Source organism: Callithrix jacchus, chromosome 4 (genome assembly GCF_049354715.1).
Source record: "Callithrix jacchus isolate 240 chromosome 4, calJac240_pri, whole genome shotgun sequence".
In the NCBI taxonomy this organism is placed as follows: Eukaryota; Metazoa; Chordata; class Mammalia; order Primates; family Cebidae; genus Callithrix; species Callithrix jacchus.
In genome coordinates, this window is record NC_133505.1 from 3,806,576 (window position 1) to 3,819,456 (window position 12,881).

Genomic DNA, 12,881 nt, shown 5'->3' on the forward strand with positions numbered 1-12,881 from the left:
TATCTAGGTTGGTGCAAAAGTAATTGCAGCTTTTGCATTGTTAAAATTTACCGTTTAATATAAAATATAGGAATGCTTTCTAAATAAGTGTGGCTACGTTATACATCATTTTAATGCACATTTCTCGCTTTATGTCTTTTTTTTTGCTCATGACTTATTTGCTGTTTATTTTATTTCAGACTTATGGAAATGATGTTAGACAAAAAGCAAATTCAAGCAATTTTTCTTATTCGAGTTCAAAATGGGTCATAAAGCAGCAGAGACAGCTGTCAATATCGGCAACGCATTTGACCCAGGAACTGCTGATGAACGGACAGTGCAGTCGCGGTTCAAGAAGTTTCGCAAAAGGGAGGAGAGCCTTGAGGATGAAGAGTGTAGCGGCCGGCCTTGGGAAATGGACTAGACTAATGGAGAGCGATCGTCCAAGCTCTTACCACTGCAAGAGAAGACCTCAACGTCGACCGTTTACCACCATGCGGCGGCATTTGAAACAAATCGGAAAGGTGAAAAAGCTTGGTAAATAGGCTGAGCGAATTTTTTTTTTAATTGTCATTTTGAATTGTCATCTTCTCTTATTCTACGCAACAACAAAGCATTTCTCCATCGGACTGTGATACGCGATAAAAAGTGGATTTTATGTGACAGCCGGCGACGACTAGTTCATGGTTGGACCGAGAAGCTCGAAAGCACTTCCCAAAGCCAAACTTGCACCAAAAGAGAGGACATAGTCACTATTTCGTGGTCTGCTGCTGGTCTGACTCACTACAGCTTCTGCAGCCCCGCGAAAGCGTTACAGCTGAGAAGGGTACTCAGCAGGTCAATGAGAGGCGCGGGAAACGTCTGCAGCCGGCAGTGGGTAACGGAAAGGGCCAATTCTTCACGATAACGCTCGACTGCACGTCCCACGACTAACGCTTCAAAAGTTCAACGAATCGGGCTACGAATGTTTTCCTCAACCCATCGTGTTTACCTGGCCTCTCACCAACCGACTACCACTTCCGCAAACATCTCAACAACTTTTTGCAGGGAAAATGCTTCCATAACCAGCTGGATGCAGAAAATGCTTTCCAAGACTTACTCCAATCCCCAGGCACAGATTTTTTTTGTTTGTTTTTTTTTTTTTTTGAGATGGAGTTTTGCTCTATCGCCCAGGCTGTAGTGCAATGGTGGAAGAATCTCGACTCCCCTTAACCTCCACCTCCCAGGTTCAAGCGATTCTCCTCCCTCAGCCTCTAGAGCAGCTGGGATTACAGGCATGAGCCACGACGACAGGCTTATTTTGTATTTTTAGTAGAGATGGGGTTTCTCCATGTTGGTCAGGCTGGTCTCGAACTCCTGACCAACCTCAGGTCATCCACTTGCCTGGGCCTCCCAAAGTTCTGGGATTACAGGCGTGAGCCACCGCACCTGGCCCGGAGCACAGATTTTTATCCTACAGGAATAAACAAACTTATTTCTTGTTGGCAAAAATGTGTTGATTGTAATCGTTCTTATTTTGATTAATAAAGATGTGCCTAGTTATAAAGAGCCTAGTTATAATGATTTTAAAATTCATGGTCCAAAAGTTCAATTACCCTTTTGCACCAACCTAAATATTAGTTTTAACAAATTGAAAGTATGAAGGAAGAAACAGACTGTGGGTAAAGACACACTAAAACAAAAAACATATTAAAAGGTGTTAGGTCTGCGTATATCCAAAATATCCCCCTTTCATTCTGCTCTGGATTGCGGCACCAGAAGAGGAAGTGTCCTGGGTACTGGTTAGCACATCTGCCTGACAAGAAAGGGGTCTCAGATTGGAAACTGATGAAAACAGTAGCTTTTCCAAGAAGATTTCTCACTTTAAGGCCGGGCGTGGTGGCTCACACCTGTAATCCCAGCACTTTGGGAGGCCGAGATGGTGGATCAGTTAAGGTCAGGAGTTCCAGACCAGCCTGACCAACATGCCGAAACCCCACCTCTACTAAAAATACAAAAATTAGTCGGGCTTCCTGTCGGGTGCCTGTAATCCCAGCTATTCAGGAGGCTGAAACAGGAGAATCACTTGAAACCAGCAGGCAGAGTTGCAGTGACAAGAGATCATACCCACTGTACTCCAGCCTGAGCCAGGAGAGTAAAACTCTGCCTCCAAAAAAATCACATTTTCTAAATGTCAAAGTCTTTCTATTTTCTTTGTTGTTATAAACATAAATATGAAAGGTTTTCCAAGTTATCCTGGAAAAAGGACTCTGCCAGATTGGGTCTAGGCCATTTAGTCATTTAGGCAAAAGGTGCTGTTAAGTCTACATCTTACCATTTCTCTCTCTCTCTCCCTCTCTCTCATCCTTCTCTTAAAACACTTTTATGTTTTGAGGTGTTAATTTTGCCCACTTTGAAAGCTAAAACAGGTAAACAATTTGTCAAAAAATAACATGTCTGTTTTAAATTTATATGGTTAATAAATCAGTTCCTACATTCCAATATTTAATGTCAATTATGACTTATGGAGTAACTTTATTAAATTTGTCCCTTCTTCGCCTTCACTGTTTAACTGCTGCATGATTTATCACACATTTTGGCCAAGATTCTTCCCCTTAGTGAGTTATTTCTTTATTAACAGTAGGAGCAAAACATGTGATTCAACAGAACGATGTATTTTTGTATATTTTATTTTATGACATTTAATTAAAAATAATAGAGAAGTCATTACTAATACGTGAACACATCACCAGAACACAATATAAATACATAAGAAAATACAATGAAACTGAAACAATGGTAGATTAACAGGTTGCAAAAATTAGTAATGAGCTCACAAGTATGCCAATAAAAATGGTCTCACAGATGATAAACTGGAAATGACACCTCCAAGGCACAGAAAGGTTAAATGCATTTCTTCATTCATTCATCCATTGGTGGACACAAGAATTCCATATGTTGGCCAGGCGCGGTTGCTCATGCCTGTAAGTAATCCCATCACTTTGGAAGGCTGAGGTGAGCAGATCGCTTGAGCCCAGGAATTCAAGACCAGCCTGGGCAACATGGTGAAAGCCCATCTCTACTAAAAATAAAATAATAATAATAATAATAATAATAATAATAAGCCAGCAGGGCATATTGGTGCAGGCTTGTAATCCCAGCTACTCTGGCGGTTGTGGCACAAGAATCACTTGAACCCGGGAGGCAGAGGTTGCAGTGAATCAAGATCGCATCACTGCACTACAGCTGGGGCTACAGAGAGAGACACTGTCCCCACCCCCGACTCCCCCCCACCCCCCCGCAAAATCCATATCTTGGTGGTATGTAGATACTCTGTTCGACATACCGATTTCACTTCCTTTAGCTGTATATCCACTAGAGGGCTTGCTGGGTCATATAGTATTTCTATTTTTAATTTTTGAGGAACCACCATACTGTTTTCCATAATAAATGGTATTAGTTCTTTAAATAGTTGGTAGAATTCAACAGAGAAGCTATAGGTGGGTTTTTCCTTGATGGGAGATGTTTTTATTACTGATTCAATTTCCTTATCCATTTTGGTCTGTTCAGATTTTCTGTCTTCATGATTCAGGCTGGGTAGGTTGTGTGTGTCTAGGAATTTTTTCCATTTTTCCTAGTCCTCATCCTGCCTGGCAGACAACTGGCCCCTCAGTTTCTACCCTTCCAGCCCTGCCCAGCACAAAGAGTGAGCAGTTTCCGGGGCTCAATCCGCCGGCCCCCGTTTATGTTCTTGGGGTAATTTTCTGCCTCCTAGGAGATAAAAATCACAAAGCCTGCTACTGTTGGAGAAGTCCCAACAGATAAAAGAGAAGTACTCCATTGGAGCGCTGTGTAAAATTTCTGTACTGCGTTTGAAAAGACAGTTTTCCCCAAGGCGTAGTATTTTCTTGGTGTGACTCATGCACTCCGACATTACTGATTTTAATAAATGGAAAAGCCTATCAATCTTGATCATTTCGGGAAATAAAAGTTCAATTCCATGTTACCAAAGCTAGGACACCCAGGAAAGTTTTCTTCCGTCCCTGGGAGGAAGAGTGCCCCAGGCTGGGGTTTCCGTAGTGTAGTGGTTATCACGTTTGACTCACACTCAAAAGGTCCCCGGTTTGAAACCGGGCGTGAAACAACGCACGTTTTTGAGGAATCCTCAGCTGAATCTGCCAGTGGACGTTTTAAGAATTGCACCATTCTTGTCTGTGAGAAACAAAAAATAAAAAATAAAAAAATAGAATTGCACCACCGCACCATCTTTAGCTCTCTAGGAGAGAAGGTCCCTTGGTCACCTGTGGTGCGAAAGGGACCAAGTACCCCCTGCGGCCTTTCTCCCACCAGAGCCCTTCGGGTTTTCGACAAGGAAAAAGTCCTCTTCAAGGTCGAGTGTCCATGGCTACCCGGGTGGGCATTAACAGTCACCAGCAATTTTTGCCAAACAAATAATGTCTTCAGATAACACATGGTTTTGGGGAAAGTAGGGGAGAGAGAAGTATGCGGGCAGGGTGGGTAGAGGAAAGGCGTAAGAGAGGACTCTGCAGGGAGCCGTCAATGGAGCAGAGTCGCTACGACCACGTCTCTCGTTGCTCCAGTCGCCTGATCCCCACAAAGACCTCAGGGACTCGGTTCGCAGGCAACTTGAATGATCTCTCCGCTTAGGGCTGTTTTTCCTGCAGAGTCCATGTGAGGCGAGACTTTGAGGAAAGCCACCGTTTCCGGGAGCGCTGGGCCGGACTCGCCCCTGCAGGTGCAGGCTGGCTCCAGCCGCTCACTCGCAGTTGGGAGCCTCGCTCCAAGGGATCGTCACAAAGTTCCGCCAGGACTCAGGACGCTCCAGGCAGATTTGGAGTGGGATTAGGGGTCTTCCTGTGTGTACCTGTACTGAGTCCTCGAAAGGAACCTGGGCGGGCAGATGCTCTTGCTGAGCTTCCCCGCCCCCCGGACAGCGTCCAGCTCGGAGATTATTGCGCTCAGGCCACGGCCAGCCCCTGTGGGTGAATGGAGATTGCCGGCTCTAGGTATATGGAACTTTTGCTGGATTTTTTTTTTTTTTTTTTTTTTTTTTTGGAGGTATAGAAGGAGCCAAACAGCCAGTTTTCTCTTTTAAGATTTATTCAGGGAAACAGATCAACCGGAATCCTAGGAAAGTTATTCCCAGATAGGATGAATTCATTACATGGAGGAGGTGGCTCTGAGTGGTGCCCGTGGGTTGTGGAGGACACGATGGAGTTCTTCCTAGAACCCAGCGGTTTTCTACACTGCCAGTGTTTCGTGGGGCAAGGTACTCACACACAGCCAGCATCCTGGAGTGCTGTTTGCTGCCCACTCAAAGCTGAGCTCTTCCCAGGAACTGTTCTAAGCTAAAGAAAGCTGCTCTAAGCTTACAGCTTTTCTCTGGGAACAGCCTACGTCTAAAGGCAGGTCTATGAGTGGACAGAACAACCCAACTCCTTTTCCCCGATTCAGGACAATTCTAAAGGATCCCTGTAGCTCCAGAGCTCCCCACGGGAATGCTTGAGTCCTCTCTTGTGTATCATTCACGATGGACTCCCTTCATGAAAACTATATCCGGGAGTCTGTTTCTCGCAGAATGCAATAGCCTAATACAATGTTAATATAAAACCGAATACAATCCCCCAGAGTCTATTTACAAAACACCTACTAAAACAGTATTTTAAAGCATATCATCAGATTTGTCTCTCCTAAAGTCAGAATTAACAGTAGGTTCCCATTTTCCTTGAGTTAAAACCCAATTGCTGGCCAGGCGCGGTGGCTCACGCCTGTAATCCCAGCACTTTGGGAGGCCGAGGCGGGTGGATCACGAGGTCAAGAGATCGAGATCATCCTGGTCAACATGGTGAAACCGCGTCTCTACTAAAAAGTACAAAAAACTAGCCGGGCGTGATGGCGCACACCTGTAGTCCCAACTACTCGGGAGGCTGAGGCAGGAGAATTCCTTGAAACTGGAAAACGGAAGTTGCAGTGAGCCAGGATCGCGCCACTGAACTCCAGCCAGGCGGTAGAGCGAGACTATGTCTCAAAAAAAAACAAAAAACAAAACAACAACAACAAAACAGATTGCTAAGATAGCTTACAAGACCCTATATACTGTGATCGAAATATCTCTGATCTCATCTCTGTTACTCTCTCCCTCCCTGGTGCTCTGGCCACAGGAACCCTTTTACTACTCCTCGAACATTCCACGTGAGTGCCCACCTTTGGGCTTTTGCAGCGGTTGTACTCTGCCTGTTACCTCACCTGTCAGATGGCTTCATTGCTCACTTTCCTCCAGTCACAATCTTACTAAGGCTACACTATCAGCTCTATTTAGCATTCCAACCTACTCCCTTCACTCCAATTCTTCCTACCTGCCTCTATTTACCAATCACATTGAACACCTTTTTACATATTTTAGAATTCAAATTTTTTTATATTTGTTATTTATATCCGTGTCCATCCTCTATGAGGGCCGATATTTCATTGGTGTGGTACTAGAGGTGTGTTTCCATAGTTCCCTGACGCCTGTCTAGTGTCTAGAACTGGACCTGTGTGGTTGTTACACAAAGTTAGAGATCTTTTTAAAACCTGAATCTGGCTGGTGGCTCACACCTATAATCCTGACACTTTGGGAGGCCGAGGTGGGCAGATCATTTGAGGTCAAGAGTTCCAGAGCATTCTGGCCAATATGGTGAAACCCTGTCTCTACTAAAAACACAAAAAAAAATTAGCTAGGTGTGGTGGTGCACGCCTGTAATCCCAGCTGCTCCAGAGGCTGAGGCAGGAGAATGCCTTGAACCTGGGAGGCGGAGGTTGCAGTGAGCCGAGATCGGGCCACTGACTCCAACATGGGCAACGCAGCCAGACTCCATCTCAAAAATAAATGAATAAATAGAACGTGAATCTCTTCATGTGACTTCTCTGTCTAAAGTCCTTGCATGGATTCCCATTGTTGTTAGTTAAAAATCCCTAACTTGGCCTGCAGTGATCATGGGTCTTAGCTTAGACTTCACGGAGATCAATTAAGAAAGCAGCAAATATCGACATGGATTCCTGGGCCATTCGCCACAGTTTGGAATTTTTAAGCGTCCTCTTTCAACTCTATGAACACAGCTTAAAAAAACAAGGTAAAATACAATAAATCCATGAAAAATGCTTTTTCTTTGTTGTGTCTATGTTTTGGGAAATCATAGTTCTTAGCTTAGACTTAATGCAGATCAGTTAACACCTGTTAATTTATTTGTAGTGCCCCATCCGCTTTACCATCAAGTACCCTGATTCATTCATAGTAATCTACTAGAGGGTTTTGCATCATGTATTAATACATGTCTCTCCACCTCAGGCTTCATCTCCTGCTTCTCGTCCTGTGCCACTCTGCAGCTCACTCAGTCTCCAGACCGACTCGTCTTAGCTCCTTTCCCTCAGGTGTTTCTGCCCTTGTGGTTCTCTCTGAGGTGACAAAATTAGGCCACTGCGGCTCCTTCTCCCTGTTTTCCTTCTCCCACCTGATTCCTTCTCCCACAGTCTTTTTACATCATTACTTATATCCCAAAAACAATATTCCAGAATCTAGTATGCCCCAACTGGACAATCTACACACTGATTGTCTAGTTTTGCTTCAAAGTTGTAGCAGGGAATTCAGGAAGAAGAAGGGGTAGAAATGTGCCCAGGATCCTATTTGTGCTCAATAAAATTAAAACAAGCAAGCAAAAAGAATCTTGGGATCCACCCTCTAAAGCACAATGTGACAAAGGCCATCAGAACTGCCAGTGCGCATACTCTGATGCAGCTTTTCCCATGTGCAAAAGTATCATGGCGCACATCAGATACGGTGTATGTTCATATTTAGGAACAATTTGCAATCGGAGGATGAAAGTCTAAGCTATGGCCATTAAACTGTGGTATATACTCATATGATTGAATACTATACAGACAGAATGAAAAACACTTTTCTGTTCTGATAGGAAAGAACTGCACAAATACACGCTGAGTTAAAAAAAAAAAAAGCAAGGGGCTGGGTGTGGTGGCTCTTGCCTGTAATCCCAGCACTTTGGGAGGATGAGGCAGGCGGATCACGAGATCAGCAGGTCGAGACCATCCTAGGTAACACAGTGAAACATTAAAAAAAAAAAAAAAGTGGGCGTGGTGGCACACACCTGTAGTCCCACTCGGGAGGCTGAGGCAGGAGAATCGCTTGAACTTGGGAGGTGGAGGTTGCAGTGAGCCGAGATCGCACCACCGCTCTCCAGCCTTGGCAACGGCGTGAAATTTCGTCTGAAAAAAAAAAAAAAAGAAAAGGGATTTAAAAAGTGGATAAAATGCCACTATGTGTGAAGAGAAAAAAGAAAACATTTAACTTTGTCTATGCATTCAAAATCTCTACAATGACGAGGAAGACACTAAAAACAATGGTAATATTTTTGGGAGACAATGGGTAGAAAGATCGGTGTAACCGTCCCTGGATGGTGGGTAGGGCCACATTTCCAGAATTCTCCAATACCGAGGTCTTCAAAGTGGGCTTTGATTTTCGGTCACCCTGGAAATCTGACGGAACAGACAGGAAAACTTCCAGAATGGAGGCTCCGGGCAGAAGAAACCCGGGAGGATCTCCACTGTGGGGCCATCGATGGGGCCATCAAGAATCAGACCCGTCGAGAAGGTCCTTCAGGGCCCAGTTTCTAGGTTGTCTTAGTGAACGGCTCTTACAAGACCAAGACTCGCTACCATTTCACCGACTCTGATTCACTGTCTGCACGTATTGATTACCAGACATTTAGAAAGCAGCAAATATTTACACGGTTCCTGGGCCATTCGCCCAGTTTGAAATTCTTAAGCGTCCTCCTTCAACTCTAGGAACACAGCTTAAAAAATAAAATAAAATAAATCCATTAAAAGCGCTTTTTCTTTGTTTTGCTTATGTTTTAGGAGAAAGTTTCTCATTTTTATTAAGACTCTACAGCAACTAAGAAATTATTTCTCCTTGTGAGACAAACAGAAATTATATCGCTGAATTTAATACTGTTTTTTTTCTTTAGAGAGGGAGTCTAGCTCTGTCTCCAGGCTGGAGTACAGTGGCTCGATCTCGGCCACTGCACCCTCCACCTCCCGGGTTCAAGCCGTTCTCCTGCCTCAGCCTCCCAGGCACCTGGGACTACAGGCGCGCACCACCACGCCTGGCTAATTTTTTGGTATTTTTAGCAGAGACCGGGGTTTCACCGTGTTAGCCAGGATGGTCTCGGTCTCCTGAACTCGTGATCCACTCGCCTCGGCCTCCCAAAGTGCTGAGATTACAGGCGACGGCCACCGCGCCCGGCCTGAATTCAGTACTTTCACAAGAGAGGGATGAGGGTCGGGATGGAGGGGGTAGAAGAAAAAAAGCCATTCATGATGTTGGCCGGTTAGCTCAGTTGGTTAGAGCGTGGTGCTAATAACGCCAAGGTCGCGGGTTCGATCCCCGTACGGGCCAGATGTTTTTTTAGGTAGTATTAGAGAAGCTCGTCAGTTTTCAGCCAGTGAAGAGCTGAGGGTGCCCTAAGATGGTCCAAATTCGCCGCCGTCGTTTTTTAATCCACCTGCAAACTAACTCCATTCCATAATCCCCCCAAATTCTACGTGTCCTCAGGTAAAGTTCTTATTCTTTTCCCCCAGGTGTAAGGGCTGGGGACAGAAAGCTCTTCTGGGCAGAGCGTCAAAGACTGGGAGCACTGCCTAATGAAAGAAAAAAAAAATTAGACTATTACTGGCTTTTAAAAAATTACTTAAATAAAGCTTGCTTGATTTCAAATTGTCCTTCCAAATTACTCCTGAAACCAACCTTCTTTCTCAAATTATCAAGGGATACAACATAAAGACAAGAAATTCTCAGGAGATTGTGAATGCGTGTCTTTGAAGACTCAGATTTAACTGAAAGACAAGATTGCCCTGAGAGGAAGCTCTCTCTTTCAATATGGAACACAGACTTGCTTTTTTGTTTGTTTGTTTTTAGGAAACGATGGACTAGACAGGAGTCAAATCTGGCCTCTTGTGATTAATAAACATGCATCCTGCATGTTGCTTCCAACTTGAAAGAACAATTAAATATTTCTTCTCTTTATCTTGCATCTCTTGACGATTTGAGAAAGAAAGCTGGTTTCAGGAGTAATTTGGAAAGACAATTTGAAGTCAAGTAAGCTTTATTTAAATAACTGTTTAAAAGACAGTAATCTTCGAATGGTTTTTCTTTCACTGGGCAGGGCTCCCAGTCTTGGGCCCTCTGCCCTGAACATCCTGCCCCAGCCCTTACACAGGGAGGAAAAGAATAAGAACTTTACCTGAGGAGATATAGAAATCTGGGGGATTTGGGAATGAGTTAGGCTGCAAGTGGATTAAGAAATGATGGCGGTGAATTGGGACCATCTTAGAGCACTGTTAACTTACCCTCAGCTCTTCGCTGGCTGAAAACCGTGAAAAAGCAGTGAGTAAAGCAACTGGCCCGTACAGGGCTCAAACCCACAACCTTGGCGTTATTAGCACCATGCTCTAACCAAGTGAGCTAACGGGCCAACAGCACAGATGGCCCTTTTTTGTCCCTCAATCCTGATCTTCATCCCTTTCTTGTGACAGTATTAAATTCAGTGACATAATTCCTGTTTGTCTCACAAGGAGAAACAATTTCCTAGTGACTTTAGACTATTCAATATCATGCTACCTCTTATCATTCTGGGTAGCCTTTTCTGTCATGTCTAGTTTCCACACGGGCACATGTTCATGAGTATTAGCTGAATGCTGCAGACGTTCTTTCTGGGGTTATCCCTTACTACACCTCTCGCCTTCTTGGTATGCTGTCGTATCAGCTCCAGCTGCCCCAGTCTCCCAGTCTATCAATTCCTCGTCAACACTGGGAGTCCACCAGGCTCTGCTAGGGTTCTGCCTTCCTGCACTGGGGCCTGGAAACTCAAAACCATTGTTAGGGGCTAACCCTAGTGTTCACCTCCCCGTCTCTCCAATCACTCAATTTTCCCCTGTGATTCAGGGGTTACAATTCTCCCTTATCTGATATTCTGTGTCATCCTTGTGTTAGGTTTTGGTTCTTTCCAGCGGGAATGTAAATCTGATCCCTGTCTCTCCAATCACTCATTTTCCCCTGTGATTCAGGGGTTACGATTCTCCCCTACCTGATATTCTGTGGCATCTTTGTGTTAGGTTTTGGTTCTTTCCAGCGGGAATGTAAATCTGATCCCTGTCTCTCCAATCACTCATTTTCCCCTGTGATTCAGGGGTTACGATTCTCCCCTACCTGATATTGTGGCATCTTTGTGTTAGGTTTTGGTTCTTTCCAGCAGGAATGTAAATCTGATCCCTGTTATGGCAACTTGACTGGAATCATCTCCCAGCTATTTGGAGGAGTTATTTTCCGATACGGGTTGCGGGATTTTAGCACCAGAGAGGGCCCTCTATTATAGTAAGTGCATCAGCCTGTCTTCCAGGGCTGTCTGGGGACCTCAGGGTGCTTGGGCAAGCAGATACTGAGCTGTCGACTGGGACAGCATGTCTGGAGAGTGCAGGCTATGGGCCCTAGCGGGGCTAACTTGCCTGGAATACTCTGACAGATTGGGTGGGCACAGAGGTGGAGCGACAGCTTAGGGGAGGGTGGGTTCTGGGACCAGCGGTCTGGAGGGTCCCATGTAACTAATATGGGCATTCAGATCTCTGCTGGGCACGAACTGGTCTATGGGATCCATGCACTTTTTCTTTATCTGTGCCCTGCAGCCACCAATAGTTCTCCTGCACCTGCGGGAATTGGAACACCTTCCCCTCCGGGCTCTTATGGGTGCCTTCTGGTAAGCGAATCCGGGCAGTCCTCCTAGCATCTGTACCTAGGAGGCCCAAGGGTGATTGCCACCTGCCACAGCCTAGGGAATTGCGAGTGGATGAATGGGACCTGCCCAGAAACTGAGTCCCCCACAGCAAGTCCACCCAGTCCCTGTCTTAGGCCATCCCTGTCCCTCCCCATATCAGAGGGTACAGAGACAAGGGATCTGTGTAAACTCACTTGTGGACTGGATGAGTTTTGATAAGTTGTTCACTGAAGGCTTTAAATTACCTTTTTTTTTTGAGACGGAGTTTCACTCTTGTTGCCCAGGCTGGAATGCAATGGTGTGATCTCCGCTCACTGCAATCTCTGCTTCCTGAGTTCAAGCAATTCTCCTGCCTCACCCTCCCAGGTAGCTGGGATTACAGGCATGCACCACCACGCCTGGCCAATTTTTGTGTTTTTATTAGAAACAAGGTTTCTCCATGTTGGTCAGGTTGGTCTCAAACTCTCCACCTCAGGAGATGCACCCACCTAGGCCTCCCAAAGTGCTGGATTACAGGCCTGAGCCACCCACCTTGGCCTGCTAAATTACATTTCTTGTAAAAGTTACATTTTATCTCTATGAGTGGTGGTGTTAGAAAGAGTTGCTTGTGTATGTCTTTAAAAGCTGTTTTGTTTGAAATTCTCAGATCAAGTATTCTAGTTCCTTTTATTATGACGTAAGTATTTAGCCACTAATTCAGTTAGATCTTATGGTATTTATACTAAAACTATAAAATCCTGCCAACCCTACAATAGTATCCAGATATAAATGCTTTTGTGGCTGGGCACGGTGGCTCACGCCTGTAATACTAGCACTTTGGAAGGCCGAGGCAAGCGGATCACGAGCTCAGGAGTTTGGGACCATTCTGGGCAACATAGTGAAACCCCGTCTCTACTAAAAAAATACGAAATATTAGCTGGGCATGGTGGCGGCCACCTGTAATCCCAGCTACCTGGAATGCTGGGCCAGGAGAATCCCTTGAACCCAGATGCAGAGGTTGCAGCGACCCAAGATCGCGCCACTGCGCTCCAGCACACGCGACACTGAGACTTCATCTAAAAAAGAAAAAAAGGCTTTTGT

General features: G+C 45.1%; 2 protein-coding genes and 3 non-coding genes across 9 annotated transcripts in view; 2 read left to right on the forward strand and 3 right to left on the reverse strand.

The window, feature by feature from the left end:
- PRSS16 (serine protease 16) overlaps positions 1-12,881 on the reverse strand; it is a 194,443-nt gene that overhangs the window by 161,030 nt on the left and 20,532 nt on the right. Inside the window, exon 13 of the mRNA XM_035297328.3 lies at positions 8,121-8,238. The gene's annotated coding sequence lies outside the window, so the exon portion shown is untranslated. The remainder of the gene's footprint in view (positions 1-8,120; positions 8,239-12,881) is intronic.
- The window catches only part of ZNF391 (zinc finger protein 391), an 83,426-nt gene that overhangs the window by 63,756 nt on the left and 6,789 nt on the right, over positions 1-12,881 (reverse strand). For 2 of the 5 annotated variants that reach the window (XM_078368121.1, XM_078368119.1), the window contains exons 2-3: positions 8,121-8,238; positions 435-4,170 (exon numbers count right to left, since the gene is read on the reverse strand). The gene's annotated coding sequence lies outside the window, so the exon portion shown is untranslated. Of the gene's footprint in view, positions 1-434; positions 4,956-8,120; positions 8,239-12,881 lie in introns of all 5 variants that reach the window. The other 3 variants (XM_054254749.2, XM_017971586.4, XM_078368120.1) reach the window with 2 other exon arrangements.
- TRNAV-CAC (transfer RNA valine (anticodon CAC)) lies at positions 4,029-4,102 on the forward strand. Its single transcript has one exon. It is a non-coding gene; the product is annotated as a tRNA-Val (tRNA).
- TRNAI-AAU (transfer RNA isoleucine (anticodon AAU)) lies at positions 9,357-9,430 on the forward strand. Its single transcript has one exon. It is a non-coding gene; the product is annotated as a tRNA-Ile (tRNA).
- TRNAI-AAU (transfer RNA isoleucine (anticodon AAU)) lies at positions 10,432-10,505 on the reverse strand. Its single transcript has one exon. It is a non-coding gene; the product is annotated as a tRNA-Ile (tRNA).